Source organism: Sus scrofa, chromosome 5, assembly GCF_054392235.1.
Source record: "Sus scrofa isolate SSC_HxYL_T2T_F1_AM1 chromosome 5, Sscrofa_HxYL_maternal_Yorkshire_Landrace_v2.0, whole genome shotgun sequence".
Lineage (NCBI taxonomy): Eukaryota > Metazoa > Chordata > Mammalia > Artiodactyla > Suidae > Sus > Sus scrofa.
Genome location: NC_139387.1, coordinates 47,081,517 through 47,099,010, shown reverse-complemented (window position 1 = coordinate 47,099,010; position 17,494 = coordinate 47,081,517). Strand labels below are relative to the sequence as shown.

Sequence of the window (17,494 nt, the reverse complement as noted above, 5' to 3'; positions counted from 1 at the left end):
GTTTTTGTATTTTGTGTTGTATTTGTTGTATTATTGTATTGTATTTGTAATTTTCATATCTTCACATTTTTAATAATTCTGAAATAAATATGGGAATGCGGATGTTACTTGAGACACTGATTTTACTTCCTTTGGATAAATTCCAAGAAATTACTTGCTGTATAATATAGTTGTTCATATTTTGAGAGACTTCTATACTGTTTTTCACAACTATCCCAATTTATATCCACAGCAACAGGGTACAGGGATTCCTTTTTTCCCCACACCCTTACCAACACCTATTATATCTTATTTTTAAGGAAATAGCCATCCAAACAGATATGAGGGGATATTTCATTGTGACTTTGATTTGCATTTCCTGATGACTAGTGATGCTGAGCTTTTCATATACCTCTTCGCCATTTGTATATATTCTTTGGAAAAACATCCATAGGTACTTTCCTAATTTTCTAATAAGGTTGTTTGCTTTTGTTTTTGTTTTTTTCTTGAGCTGTATGAAGTCCTTATATACTTTGCACATTAGTCCCTTATGAAATATAAGGTTTACAAATGTTTTCTCCTATTCTGCAAGTTGACTTTCCATTTGTTGGTTATTTTCTTTGCTGGGCTGAAGATTTTTGGTTTGATGTAATTCCACTTGATTTTTTATTTTGTTGCTTAGGGTTTTGATGTCTTATACAAAAAAAAAATCATTACCAAGGCCAATGTTAAGGAGTTTTTCCTATGTTTTCTTCTAAGAGTTTATGGTTTCATGTCTTAATTGAAGTCTTTTACCCATTTTGAGTTGATTTTTATATATGATGTAAGATAAGGGTCCAGTTTCATTTTTTTGCATGTAGGTATCCAGTCTTCCCCAACCTATTTATTGAGGAGGCTACCCATTCCCCATGTGCTAGTGGCATTCTTGGATAAGTGACCTTATATGCATGCATGTGTTTATTTCTGGACTCTATATTTTATTACATTGGCTTATTTGTCATACCATTTTTATTACCATAACTTTGTGCCTAATTTAAAATCAGATAATATGATCCCTTTAGCTTTGTTTTTCTTTCTTGAAATTGCTTTAGCTACTCAGAGTCATTTGTGGTTCCACATAAATTTAGGGACAGTACTTTTTTTCTATTCCTCTAAAAACATCATTAGAATTTTGATAGGGATTTCATTAAGTATGTTGTTATGTATAAGGTTGTCATATGTAGCCTTTATTATATTGAAGTACATTTCTTGTATACCCAGTTTTTTATCATGAAAAGGCTATTTTTTGAAACAAATTTGAGGGTGTTCTCTCCTCTTCAATTTTTTGGAAAGCATTTAAGAAGGATTGACACTAATTCTTTTTTAAATGTTTGGTAGCATTTACCAGAATTTACCCTCTGACCCCAAGTTTTCAGTATTGGTAGGATTTGGGTCAGTGATTTAATTTCCTTGCTTGTTATTCATCTGTTCAGATTTTCTATTTCTTCATGACTCTATCTTGAGATATATATATTCCTAGAAATGTATTCATTTATTCTAGATCATCCAGTTTGATGGCATGCAATTGTTCCCAGTAGTACATGTGATTTTTTGAATCTGTGTGGTATCAGTTGCAGTGTCTTCTCTTTCATTTATAACTTTATTTATTTGAATCCCTTTTATTTTTCTTAGTCTAGCTAACAGTTTGTCATTTGGGTATATTAAGTAAAATTCTTAATTTTTTCCTATTGACTTTCTGGTCTCTGTCATTTATTTCTGCTCTTTTTTTTTTTTTTTTTTTTGTCTTTTTGCCATTTCTTGGGCCGCTCCCGCGGCATATGGAGTTTCCCAGGCTAGGGGTCTGCCGAGGTCCAGCCCCAGCAGCCAGGGAGTGCCGAAGGAGAGGATGGGCTACAAACGGCGTGGAAAGAATTGGAGCCAACTCCTCAGCTGCATGCTGCAGATGACCCAATTTATTAAATGAAAAGCATCAGTTTTTATACCCTGTCACAATCAGGTTTCGTGTAAGATTTGACATTAACATTTGATTTAAAGCCCTTTTGTTCCCTCCACCCGAGTTACAAAAAAAGAAGGTTAGTTAAAACATGTTCCTTTCAACTTCAGATTTTCCTTCAAGATTACAAACTTAAAGTTTCACACTGTATTTTTCTTAAAAGGTCAACAACAGTAGGTATTCTATGCTATATTAAGAACAAAGCTTTAATAATTAATAAACTATGATACCTAACATTCTTTAACTAAAGGTGTATGTGGTTAACAAAACGCATGAAAGCCTTGGGCTCATGGCATTCTTAAAACCATGATTTATTTGGCGCCAGCAAGCTAAGCATTTAACCTATTGTGCTGATTTACGTAAGTTCCAAACCACCAATTTCAATAGAAAGGAGTATTATACCCAAAAATTAACAAATGCCCCCACAAGGGATGAAAGCTATAAGTGACACTGTTAAAAAATATATCTATTATAGAAAATAGCAATTTATAGGCCAAACAACATTTTCCCAGCCCCAAACTTCTTTTTAAGTAAAGGGACTGAAATCATAAGTTTCCCCTGTATACTCTCACAAAATAGGTGCCATAAATTGTTACTCCAAAACAAAGGCTTTTTCCATTACATTGTTTAAATAACTTCATTCTGTTTTGGTTCAAGTGTTTTACGTACCCAGGGCAAATCTTTAGCAGTAAGAAAGCTGTGAATAGAGATAGAAAAGGAAGGATAAACACAGAAAAATAGATTAACATATTTTTTAGGGGATATAATTTTTATTTTCCTGGAGCCGATGTCTTTCAAGGGATTGCTCTGCAATCCTTCTTCCTTCTTCAGCTTGTCTGTAGCTCTGCTAACCAGACAAGCCTCATGCAGGTGCGGACTGTGGCTTTGCTTTCTTTACTGGAGCAGCCTTATGGCTCCCGACAGGGGTCAAATCAGAGCTGTAGCCACTGGCCTACACCAGAGCCACAGCAACACGGGATCCAAGCCGCATCTGCGACCTACACCACAGCTCACGGCAACACCGGATCCTTAACCCACTGTCTGCTCATTTTTTTTTTAATTTTTATTTTTAGTTTTTCCTTTCTCCTGCTAAATTTTGGACTTAGTTCTTCTGTTAGCTCCTTGGGATGTAAATGTAGGTTGCTTATTTTACTCCTTAGGTTATTTATTTGAGACCTTTCTTCTTTTTTAATGTGGCTACTTATCACTATAAACTTTCCACCTAGCATGTTTTGGCAAAATGCCATAAATTTTTATATGTTATGTTTCCATTTTTTTTATCTGTCTTGATACTTTTTACTTTTGTTTGTGATTTCCTTCATTTATTGGTTGTTTAGTAGCATATTGTTTAATTAATATTTTTTTCATTTTCCACTATTGACTTCTAATTTCATACAATTGTGGTATTAAAAGATGTTTGATATAATTTTTTATCTTTTTAGGTTTATTAGAACTTGCTTTGTAACCCAACATATGTTCAATTGTGGAGAAAGCTCTACATGTGCTTGAAAAGTATATTTATTCTAGTGGTGTTGGATGGAACATCTGCATATATCTTTGAGGTCTATGTGGTTTGTAGTGTTATTGAATTTGCTGTTTCTGTATCCATCTATTGTTAAAAGTGGTTATGAAGTACTCTCCTATTATTATCATAGTTCTGACTAGTTCCCCTTTCAGTGCTCTTAATACTTTAAATATTTAGATAGTGCAATGTAGCACACACAAATACTTAAAATTGTTATATTCTCTTCATAAACTTATCCTTACATCACTGTAGAGTGACCTTCTTTCTCTCTTCTGACTGACTTTGACTGAATGTGTATTTTATCTGATATGTGTAGACATTTCTGCTTTCTTCTGAATAAAATTTGCATAAAATTTCTTTTTCCAAGCATTCATTTTCAGGCTTTGAGTGCCTTAAAGATAATGTGTGTCTTATAGGCAGCACATTGTTGGGCCTTATTTGTTATCCATAACTTGTGATTCGGTAATTTAATATATGCACATTTTAAGTAATTATTGATTGGAACTGAATTACTAATGTAATTTTTTTATTGATTTCTTATTTTTTTGTAGTTTCTTTGATCCTTTCTTCTTGTGTTCCTTTTTTTTTTTTCTCTTTTGGTATTAGCATGGTTTAATTCCTTTCTCAACTTTTTGTATCTACTCTAGGTTTTTTTTTGTGGGTATCATAAGTCTTACATAAAACTCTTGTAGATATGACAGTTTATTTTAAGCCAGTAACAACTTACATTCAATTGTGTATAAAAGCTATGCACTTTTACTTCTCTTACCATCATATTTTATGCTAGTAATGTCCTACTTCACCTGTTTTATATTATGCATCCATTGAAAATTACTGTAGCTATAATGTTACTAGTCCTGTCTTTAACCTTGTGTTCTAGAGTTTAAAGTGTACAATAATTATAGTATTAGAATATTCTTAATTTGACTGTACATTTTTCTTTACCAGTGAGTTTTATACTTTTATATGTTTTCATATTGTTGCTTAACTTCCTTTTGTTTTTATTCAAAAAACTCCATTTTTAGCATATATATTCTTATAAGACAGTTCTGGTAATGATGAACTCCCTCACCTTTTTTTTGGTCCAGAAAGATCTTTGCTGCTTTAATTTCTGGAGGACTTCATTGCCAAGTATACTTTTTTTGTTTGTTTTCAAGGACTTGGGCAGGGATTGATCTTGTCTGGTCCTTGGCCATATGGGGCTGCCTGCAGTGGTGCTTCAGGGTCCATGGCTAGGATGAAGGTCTCCATATCTGGCTTTGGATACTTGGATGGTCAAAAAGAATATTAAATAAATATACAGGTAATAAGCAAATATAAGGTAAAATTGAATAATAAAATATTTCATTAGGTTCAAAAATGTTGAAAGAGAAAGAAGTACCATAGATAGATGGCAGCATTATTAAACACGTAGTAAAATCATAGACCTAGCCAAAACATAATACTTATATCAAATGTATATGTACTAATATACCCAGTTCAAAATCTATTAGTCTAGATCAAGGTTGACAAATATTTTCTGGAAAAAGCTGGATAGTAAATATTTTGGACTTTTTTGGCCATATGGTTTCTATCATTAACTGCTCAACTCTGCAGTTGAAGCATGAAAACAGCCATAGACAATATGTAAGTGAATGAACAGGGTTGTATTATAAAATTCAATTCAGAAAATAAGTGACAAGTGGTACTTAACCAGTTGTAAGTAGTCTCTTGAGCCCTGGTCTAAAGTTTCATAAAGTGTTTAGTAAAAATTCCATAATTGTTCATAAGAAATACCTTAAACATATGTATATGAAACTTGAATGATGGAGGATGAAAAAGGCAAGTATTATGTACACAAATAATGTGCAAATTAGCAGATAAAGTAAACTCAATATTAGAGAGGAAAATAGCTCACAAGTATTATCAAATATAAAAAATAAAATGCTACATTGCTTTAAACCTGAATACATATTAATCAAGTTACAGGACCAAAACAGGAGAAAGAGACAAATATGGAAAGCAAGAGATTGATTATTGTTCATTCAGTAAGTGGCAGAAATAAAACAAAAATAAAATAAAATAAATAAAAATTCCATAAATGAGTTGAAACATGAAAATTATAAAATACATTAAAATAAAAATTATCTCAAATGAACATTTGTATACAACAGGCATTGTCATGAATTTTATTGTGTATATGTTTTAAACTCATTGACATTGCTTTATAGATATTAATTTATATTTAGATTTGTTCACATATTTACTGCTTTTTACTTTTTTCTGAATACCTATTCTCGTATCTGCCACAAAAATGACTTTTGCTACATTCTTCAAGCTTCATTTAGTGACAATCTCTTAGATTTGTTTATTAGAAAATATATTTTTTACCATCATTATAGATGGGAGACATCTTTGCCATATATAGAATTCTAAGTTAGTAGTTGCTTTGTATAGGTGCTTTAAAGACATAATTCTATTTTTTTGTGTGACTCAATTTTTCTTTTGAGAAACCATATGTAAACCTTATATTTGTTCTCTTAAAAGAAATACGTCACCCCCCCCACCCAGGTCTGGTTGCTGTTAAGATTTCCCTTTATCTTTGGATTTCAGTTGTTTACTATTTGCTTTCATGTGGTTTGATTTATATTCCTCATGAATTTCATTCATAGGACTTTTTAATCACTATTGCAAATACTGCTTCTATTATTTTGGGAATTCATTATACTATTATCTTTTCACCATGTTCCATATATATTTTATGCTATTTTTCTTTACTTATTCTTTCTTCAACTGTGTCTCATCTAATGTGAAACCTATTGAGTAATTTCAGTTGTTGTTTATTCCAACATATGTTCCAACCATCTCATATTATTCTTCAGCTTGCTATTAATTCATTGAATTTCTTAATCACAGAGATTAAACTTGTTTGTAAATAGATTTGAGTTTCTCTAGGATTTCTTCATTTTATAGTTTCCTTGTATGCTTGCATTATGATCTTTGGGAGTTCCAGCTGAAAACCCAAGTTATTTATCAGTGATTCTCCTTCTTACTGGTGTTTGAACTACAATTTTATCTTCACATGAATGTCTAAAGCTCTGTAGCAGCTCAGCCTCTCATATTTTCTTCTCACTATCTCAGCCTTAATTTTAGAAATGGCCAATACCTCAAGAAAGAGAGTGTCTGAACACTAGGCATCCTCCTGTCTTTAAATTCTAGGCACTTCAATTCCTTGCTACCTTGCTGGCATTTTTTACATAGATTTTAGTTTCCAATTGTGTCTATTGTGTGTCTCCTAGGTGTTCTCAGTGGGGGTGTATTCACATCAAACTTATTCATCACTCCTAAAAGCACACCTATTTCTAGCCCAGGGTTTTTGTGGTGACTTTATTGAGATTGGAAAAAAACAGAAAAGCAGTAGTTTGATGGTTTAGATTAATTTCACCCTGAACAAGATAAAGTTGAGGTACTAGTGGGCTACAACAATATAAGTTTCCAGATTGCCATTGGATATACAAATTTATCATTTGATGTTTATGTTATAAATTTGAGCTGATGATTAAATTAAGTAAATGTGTGAATTCTTATAGAAATTGAGCTTTAGAGATAAAAAAAGGGGCTTAGGTATAAATGCTATGGAATTGCAAAATTTAGATTATTGTCAGAGGAAAGATTCTGTAAACAAAAAATGTTAGGGAGCAAATAAAGAGAAAAGAATAAAATTAGGATAATTCATTTCTCTGAAAACTTTAAAGAAGAAAATGGGTTTATTTTACCCATTTAAACTTTAAATGGGTAGAATAATCAATTGTGACAAATAAGTTGTATGTTTCAATAAGGTGAATCCAGACTGGACCCAAATGTATCATCTGAGCATGGAATTGGTCATGGAAATTTTCCATGAGAATTGTAGGGTATAGAACAGAGAAGAGTGCTATATAAATTAGTAGAATCTTGCAATTTCCAGATATTTTTGAACTAGAAGGCCTTAAAAATCTCCCACTAAATAATATTGTGCCCAATATAGCAAGCATCATTTTAAATGCATAAATGACTTGGCAGGAACATGAGGAAAAATCCTTAGAGGCTAGAAACAAAAAATAACAGAAAACAGGACTATAAATTGAAACAGAAATTCCTGCTGCCCATCTCTGTAACTTACATTTTAAATAGTACATATACAGTTACAAAATATAATACATATTAGACAATTCTTGAAAATAAAAAATAAAATGACGTATAAAGTACATTATGTAGAATATAAACAAATCAGAATGGAAGGTTTAAAAATGCATATATTTAAATAGAAAGGCTAAAAGTAATGAGCAAAACTTAGATTTAGGAAGTAAGAAAAAGATAAACAGAACAAATCAAAAGGGAGGGGGAACAGGAAAATATAAAGTTCAAGGAAAAAATAATAAATAGAAAATGAATTGAGATTCAACATAGCTAAAAATTGGCTCTTTGAAAAGATGAATACAAAATTCTCTCAGCTTTGGCAAAAAAAGCAAACAAATAATGAGAGAAAGAGAAGAAAAAATACTTTAAAGTGTTTTAAAAATAGAGCATGTGAACTATTTTTAAGCAATGGATTTCACATATTGATAGTTAAATAAACTTGACAAATTTAATGAGTTTATTAATTACCTAGAAAATTAATACCTAGAAATCATTCAAAAGGAATAGAAAACCTGAATAAACATGTAATGAGTAGAAAACTGGATTTAGTAGTAAAACTATCCACAAATATAAATGAGTGCACAAAACATACAACAATAAAAATCAATAATAATTTCATAGGTGGTTTTACTAAGCACTCTAAGGACATATTATTCTGAGCCAGTATAACTCTAAAGTGATAGATATTAATTTTATTAAGACTATATAAACTTGATTGCACAAACTACCTAGGAGATATAAATTGTATATTACAGCCATTTTTACTTATTAGCAAATATATCAATAGGCAAATTTGAAGAAAAGCAACCCAAATCTATCAAAACATAAAAGGGCTAGTATATATTGACCAAATTTGGTTGTTTCAAGGAACAAAAGCCTGCTTTGACAACCTAAAAATCTATCGATGCAATTGGTAATCAAGGTATCAATTGTAACATAATAACCAATAAAAAAATGACAAATGATTCATTTCAATATGTGTAGAAAAGGACTCAATAGTATTAAAAAGTCATATATTATTAAAAATATTTGATAAAGCAAGGAAATTATTTTAAAAATTAATAATCAAAAATTTATATAAACTGTATACATACTGATCAAATAGTAAAAACATTTCTTTTAAAAACATAATTTAAGATGCTTAGATTATAACTGTCATTCAGTATTGTCCTACAAGCCCACAAAATAAAGTAAAACCAAAAAAAAATAGACATGATTAATAAGGATGAAGCAAGAGAATCATTGTTTTCAGGTTCTCTGTCTTTTTTTCATATAAAATGAAATTATATAGCATAAAAATTTTGTAACATTCATGAATATAAGATCCTATAAAATAAGCTTCACTTTTATATACTAGTCTTAAATACTTATGTAAATATAATTATATAAAATACGTATAATAGCAGATGTAAAATTGCTAAGGGTTCAGTCTATCAGAGTATAGATTTATAGGCATAAATATAATAAATCAAGAGCCTTTAGACAGCCTAACAGATCTATGGAAACTTGAAAAATAGCAAAGCCAGCATGTAAAATCATAATGACTATTCAATTCGGGACAACTAAATGTATACCTAAATATTTATACAACATACTAGTAATTTGTCTATAATTAAGTACTTAAATATAAAAGTAGAATCTTAAATATTATATATATATATAATCCAAATATTTTTATACGTCCCCTGTAAGGAAAGATTTCCCGCAGTGCAAGAATGTTTGTTTTTTTGTTTTGTTTTGTTTTGTTTTCTTGATCTGAGAAACCATTTAGAACTGTAGAGAACCTCCCACAAAAGTTAAACTGCCAAGGAGGAGACAAGGAGGAGGGGATGAACAGTGACTACTTTGGGAAGCCATCATTTTAAACAGCCTCTTTCTTCTTTACCCCTACCCCCGCCCTTGGGGATTCCTGAATTCCCTGGTAGAGTAGAAGGACTAGGAAAACAGTCAAGATCTAGCTAAGAAAAAGACCCAAATATTTCAAAAGAGCTTTTTAATTTGCGAGTGAATTTCACAGTCTTCATCACAAGATTATTTAAGTCTCCAAAATGTTCCTTTGGGAGCACAGTGAAACCGTTCATGTGTTCAAGTCTATCTTATACATTTGTGGAAATGCTATATCAAAAAGTATATACATTTGAAATATTGGTAGATCCCGTCCAATTATCCTTCATAGCAGCAAGGCATAGTGTATTTGTCTGTGGAGAACACAAATAAGTAAGATCATTGACACATAATACAACCCTCACTTCATTCCTTGCTGAGTGTGAAGCAAAACTAGGGAACCAGGAAGACTGTAGAACTTTTTAGAACATCTAGAATTCTTAGGATGCTGGAATATTGCCTTCTCTCAGAGGTGAGGCTCTACAGCATGGAGCCTGGCAGGATGGGAATAAGGTGGTTAAGGCAGGGAAGTGGCTGAGTAGAGAGATCTGATGGAGTTTGGGGAGTGATCTCCCTTTGCATACTGCTTAAAGTAAACATGTCAAATAAGCAAGAGTGGCCAGAATTTGTAGGTAGGATTATAAATCACAGCCTTAATAAAGTTGTTCAATGCCTTAATAGAAGTAGAGAGTAAAGCTGTAATGGCTGAGTGGTAAGGCATTGGAATCAAAATCCAATGGGGTTTCCCCGAGCAGGTTCAAATCCTGCTCACAGCATTTCATTTCACCTTACCTGTAAAAATCAAAAAGTGATAATTGAACTGTGGTTGGTCATTGTTTGTCTTATTCCACAAGCAAACTGAGAAGTAAGGGGCCTGTTACCAACCGGGGTACAATTCCTGTATTTTGCCTCTCTAAAACCTCCTCCTCCAAATTGGGTGGGCACCTGCCAAAGACCTAGTGAAAGAATGCTCAAAACAGTTGTTCGTTTTGTGCAGAATTTATCCAATCTAAAATTAACAGTAGATCCCAATGGTAAAGAGAAACGGAAATTTTGTTTTGAAAATCTGTAATAAAATTCCCCATTCTGATAGTAAAAATGCAGGTAGCTTTCTTAAATATTTTCCTGGCATTTAAAAACAAACAAATAAAAACCAGATTAGCAGGAACCATAAAAGTCTAGGATCATAAATATCCATGTGTTTGAGCACGTGCCCACCACCAAGTGCTCTTTAAAACATTGTACTTCAGAAATGAGGAAAATGAGGCAAAGAGAAGATACACAACTTGAACTAAGGTAATGAAATCTAATGGGAGAAGAGTCTGGATAAAGGCTATGGGCACTGGGGAAGCACTCAGACCCAAACTGTTGCGCTTCTCGATCTCAAAGTACCACCTTCCCTTATCCAACAGTGCAATTAAAAACAAGAAAATGATTGATACATTTTATTTTATTTATATTAAAGCTTTAAAAAAGTATCCTGAGAGATATGAAAATAACCATTTCACTCTTGGCGAGGTCATCAGATATACATACATCAGATCAGATCAGATATATACATACATCAGATATACATAAATATATATATAACTGACACTGTTATTAATATTTAGAGTCCACCTTTATAGAAGAGTACAAATTATATTAGTCAGCTATTGCCAGGTAATAAAACCTCTTCAGCAAAGAAGCATACAGCAATAAGCAAAATAAAAATGAAAAATGTCCCTGAACAATATCTCCTATTAATGTTGGCTCTCTAGAGATGAACCCTAGATATGCAGTTTAATTGAAAGCCAGTCAGTGGCATTTTACTTACCCTTATTGTCAAACCCTGTCAAGCAAAGTAATGAGGTTCCACCAATAGCCTGTGGGGAACCTGAATTTTACTTTTGGTACAAATAACACATGTAGACAGAATTATACATTGTATTGACAAAGATATGAGTTTTATTCCCATTGTTACTGAATGACTAGAATATAAAATCAAACAAGCAGAAAGTCTTGTCCTTAGTGTGTACTCACTTAAAAATAACATGAATAACAGTGGCATTTTAAATGCCTCATGTACACACCATGGATTCATGCATTAAAAATTCCATCACTGCTGACATGGATGTATAACATAACTCCAGCATTTAGTGTACCACCTACCATTGTTGGGAAAGAGAAGATTATTTTTTACCTTTTTTTAAACAATTTTTTAAATTTTTTCCATTATAGTTAGTTTATACTGTTCTGAAATTTTACTGTACAGCAGAGTGACCCAGTCTCTCTCTCTCACACACACACACATACACACACACATACACATACATTCTTTTTCTCACATTATGCCCCATCATGTTCCATCATAAATGACTAGATTGAGTTCCCTGTGCTATACAGCAGAATCTCATTGCTTATCCACTCCAAATGCAATAGTTTGCATCTATTAACCCCAGATTCCCAGTCCATCCCACTCCCTCCCCCTACCCCCTGGCAACCACAAATCTGTTCTCCAAGCCCATGAGTTTTCTTTTCTGTGGAAAGGTTTCTTTGTGCCATATATTACATTCCAGATGTAAGTGATATCATATGGGATTTGTCTTTATCTTTCCCACTTACTTAGTATGAGAGTCTCTAGTTCCATCCATGTTGCTGCAAATGACATTATTTTATTCCTTTTTTATGGCTGAGTAGTATTCCATTGTGTATATACACCACATCTTCTTAATCCATTCATCCGTCAATGGACATTTAGGTTGTTTCCATGTCTTGGCTATTGTGAATAATGCTGCAATGAACATACAGTTGCATGTGTCTTTCTAAAGGAAAGTTTTATCCAGATATATGCCCAAGGGTGGGATTTCTGGGTCAAATGGTAGTTCTATATTTGGTTTTCTGAGGTACCTCCATACTGTTTTCCATAGGGGTTGTATTAGTTTACATGCCCACCAACAGTGTAAGAGGGTTCCCTTTTCTCTACACCCTCTCCAGCATTTGTTATTTGTGGACTTATTAACAATGGCCATTCTGACCAGTGTGAGGTTGCACTTCATAGTAGTTTTGATTTGCATTTCTCTCTAATAATCAGTGATATTGAGCATTTTTCCATGTGCTTGTTGGCCATGTATATCTTCTTTGGAAAATGTCTATTCAGGTCTTTTGCCCATTTTTTTATTGCCCCAATACATTATTTTTTTTCTATTGTACCAGAATGGTAACCCAGTTACACATACATGTGTACATTATTTTTACTCATATGATATCACTTACATATGCCCATTTTTCAGTTGGGTTGTTGGTTTTTTTGCTGTTGTTTGTATATTTTATAGACTAAGCCCTTGTCAGTTGTATCATTTGAAGCTATTTTCTCCCATCCCTCAGTTTGTCTTTTTTTTTTTTTTAATGGTTTCCTTCCTGTGCAAAAGCTCGTCAGTTTGATTACCTCCCATTGGTTTACTTTGGTTTTTATTTCTGTTTCTTTGGGAGGGAGACTCACCTAAGAAAACATTAGTGCAGTTTATGTGAGAGAATGTTTTGGCTGTGTTCTCTTGTAGGAGTTAAAATGATTAAGTTTAAAATGTTGAATATTTTTGAAAAATGATGAAATATATAGCTATTCTTAAATTGAAAATAAAAATGGAAAAATTTCTGAGCTAAGTTTCTCAAAGGCAATGTAACAAAAAAATAAAAACAACAAGTTTTAGAAAGTAATTGCTACTGGTTGTCATCAGTATTCGATATGAGTCTATACTGAAGAAAACCTGTAGTCTAAAATAAGACATGACAAGCTGATATAAGTAAGGATTTCACAGATTTAAAATGTACAATACACAATTGTGATAAGCATAATGTTGTAACTATAACTCATCGCCTTTAGTCCTTATAGGAAATTATAACAGTGAAATAACACTAAAAATTGAGAGCCTCACAGAAGAAAGTAAATATAATTAAAAAATGGGACAATATATAAAAGCTAATTGTGGGAAATAATATCAATTCAAAAGCTTGAAAAATGCATTTTCCTTATTATTATTATTTTGCTTTTTAGTGCTGCACCTGTGGCATATGGAGGTTCCCAGGCTAGAGGTCTAATTGGGGCTATAGCTGCTGGCCTATGCCACAGCCACAGCAATACCCAGATCTGACCCACATCTGTGACCTATACCACAGCTCATGGCAACAACTGCTCCTTAACCAGCTGAGCAAGGCCAGGGATCAAACTCACAACCTCATGGTTCCTAGTTGGATTCATTTCTGCTGCGCCACGACAGGAACTCCAAAAAGTGCATTTTCTGAGAGAGTAGATTAAACAGAAAAAGATCTGAATCTAAAATTTGAGCCTTTACTCTGGTCAGAAATACTTGACCAAAAAAATCAATGTATAGAAATGAAAATAACATCTTTAAAGTACAATAGGATGATATGACATGTCTGTAATAAAATCAGATGTTTTTAAAAAATTCTCATATACATAATTTGCATAATCAGAAGATAAATTTAGCAATAGTTTAAACCTTCAGTATAAAAATACTGTGTTCCAGAGTTTATAAAAAATATTAAAATCAATTGTTTTCATGAGTTCTTACACACATTGAGGCCAAAATAGATAAAATACTATTTCACACAAAAGTACATAAGAAGTATCCTTTTTGAGTATCTATCTAAAGAAAATATTCAAAAGTAATTTCTTAACATCTTTTTAGGAGCAATAAAAACCTCTCAGGATGTCAAAAGTTTTATAGTGGATGTTTTGAAGCTGATAAGTTACCTATTTTACATATAAGTCTAACAAAGTAGTTACTTCCTCCATAAGCTTATAAAAGCAGCACAAGCCAGGTTACAACCAAGAACAGAATATGGAAAATACAAACACCTAAGTGTTCATTCACAACATTCCACCCCAAATTGGTAATAAATATAGTGAGTTCAGCAACTTAATATTAATGATGATATATTTAAAAACATTAGATGACCAAATAAAATGAATTTTAATATGTTAACTCAGTATTGCATTCAACACTCTTTTCTTCTTCTTCTTCATTACAGCCACACCTGTGGCACATGGAAGTACCTGGTGTCGAATTGGAGCTGCAGCTGCCTGCCTCCACCATGGCCAGGAATATGGGATCTGAGCCATTACTGCAGCCTCCATTGTAGCTTGTGGTAATGCCAGATCCTTAACCCACTGAGTGAGGCCAGGGTTAGAATCCACATCCTCACAAAGACTATGTGGAGTTCTTAACAATGGGAACTCTGCAGTCAACATTTTTATGTCAAAATATAAAAACAATAATATGATAGAGAAAATAAATTTCATAAAATCCACACACTGAGTAAAAATACCTTTAAAACTGTAAATGAAATTATTCTCTTTTAATAGTAAAAAATAATAATATCTACTTAAAATATATATGGTGAGATTTGAAGAGAATATGAAGTAGCCCCATTGCTTTATCTTTTTTTTTTTGGTCTTTTTTTGCCATTTCTTGGGCCACTCCTGTGGCATATGGAGGTTCCCAGGCTAGGGATCGAATCGGAGCCATAGCTGTCAGCCTACACCACAGCCACAGCAACATGGGATCAGGGCTGCATCTGCAACCTACACCACAGCTCACGACAATGACGGATCCTTAACCCACTGAGCAAAGCCAGGGATTGAACCTGAAACCTCATGGTTCCTAGTCAGATTTGTTAACCACTGAGCCACGATGGGAGCTCCCGCCCATTGCTTTATATAGTTACTTTATATGTTACTGTATGAATGTTTTATTACTTTCCTCCCGGAGGCCAGCTCCAGCGGCAAGGGTGTATACATCCCAATTGGAGATGGACGGCATCGGTGAAAGAACGGAGACAGCCTCTTTGTCCCTTCTTTCAGGGCGCTGGACTGCTCAAACTTTATTAGCATAAGTGGTTGATTATATAGACAGTTTTTCACTACAAATTACATTATAGTGTTAAAAGTATATTGATTAACTATTAGGCTTTGTTTTTTGATCACATGGTAGAGTAGCAATACATTACATTCTAAAATCTTCAACTTAACTAAATTTAATGAGTACAATTCAAGGACAAACAGGTGCAGCATATCATTTGGGAAAGAGGAGTCCTGGCACAAACCATCTCATGGCCAGCCAATTTTTACAAGCTGAAGAGGCCACAGACACAAAAATCTGGCATTTACAAATCTTGTTTTTAGACTAATGTATATCTTTAAACATTATGGCAGGAAGACAGTATAAGAAAATATAAATCAACTTAATTAGCTACCACTTAGAAGCTTCTAAAATCAAGGACAAAACTCACAGCTGGTTTTCTTTTGATCAAGAATAATATATGCCTAACTTCTATAAACCTCATTAAAATCCTAACTCTAAAGTTTACTGTAACTAGTTAGTAGATAAACACTATATATTAATTAAGTTGGGTATGAATAGGGAAAAGTCCTTCAGGATGAAATTTTTATTATATTATTGTTGTAACTTTGTTAAATCACAAATCACCACAGGAAATAAGAATGGAAAATAAGAATAATAAGTAAATAATCAGGAAAGATTGAGGAAAACTGAATAACAAATAAAACAACAGGAAAGACTAGGTCACCTGAGAAACAATCCATATTCCCGGCACAAACATGGAAATTGTTTTCCCAGGAAAGCCTCAATTCTTCCCCATCAACATCAAAATGAGAGCTGTGTAACCTGAGGCCTGCCCTTGGCTTGTACCATGCAGGCAGGCTTTTATCCTGTCCAGAAGCCCTCCTTAGGCATGTTCACTGTTCAGGTGAGCTCACTTCCTTGGTTAGGAACCTGTCTTCAGGTTTTTCTGCCATCAGGCAAGGTCCTTTTTTTGAGTCCTTGCATCTCCTCGGCTCCCCACACTTTCCCTTTTCTTTTATCTTATTTCCTCTCAGTCCTCTTTTTTTACCTAAATCCTAGGCAACCTATGCTTATAACCTGATGTGTGTGTCCTTTCAAATAATCTTAAATAGGTTCTGTATCTAGCTCTATCTCAATCTCTATATCTTTACCACTATATCTCAATTACCCATCTACATACTTACTTAGCTAACCATCTGAAAACCTACTTAGCTATTTCTTTCAGTTAGAGTCCAGAGAGGAGACAGACACAATACTATTTTCACAGAGGGATTTAGTATCAATAATTGTTAACTGGTATACAGAATTATGAATTTAGTCCAAAAATGCAATAGAGAGAATATTAGCATATCATAGAGTCAGCAATCTCAGAATTCAGCTAGCACTCCTAAGTCTGGGGAAATAGGAAAAAAAGTTGAAAATAGTAAAGAAGAGACTCTTTGGCATAGGGACACCATGGAGGATTGTGTTGGCTGAGCTCGAAGGTAGTGTCTTTGAGGCTAGAACCAGGTCTGGGAAAAGATTGCCATCTGGATAATGTCAAAGCTGACACTGGGATTGAGTTTTAGAAATCTGCACACTGTGCTCAACTGCCAATACAGAAAGGAACAGTTGGTGCCAGGAAAAAAGTTGTAGAATGCAGTCAAATTAACACAAACAGAAAATAGGGAGAAAATAGAAAGAGTTAAGTTCCCTGTTGCCTAACCCAGCTGGAACAACTGGGCACAAGAAATGGTGTTTGAGATTTCCCAGTTCTTAAGTCATAATATAGATTTAAATTTTACCTTTGGAGCTGAGAGGCAATAACTTAATAAATGGCATTTTTCCATCCTTTGGGCTACACAGCACTCATACAGGCACTTTCATTAAAAACATACAAATAGGCAGGCAACTCTTTCCTTGCTTCTGGCCATTTCTTTGATAATAAAAAAAGAGATAATCATATTATAGCTCTAGTTTCTGCACTCTGCAATTGGTTCACCTTCTTCAGACACACCCATAAGTGAAGCTGTAATGCAGCTGTCCACTTCTGGCTGACACAACTGCATCCTAGTGGAATTGATCTGTGAATATTTGTATAATGCTTTTGGG

General features: G+C 33.3%; 1 non-coding gene across 1 annotated transcript; it reads left to right on the top strand.

Moving 5' to 3' along the window:
- Positions 1-10,234: 10,234 nt before the first annotated feature.
- Positions 10,235-10,315, top strand: TRNAL-CAA (transfer RNA leucine (anticodon CAA)). The gene has a single exon. It is a non-coding gene; the product is annotated as a tRNA-Leu (tRNA).
- Positions 10,316-17,494: the final 7,179 nt, after the last annotated feature.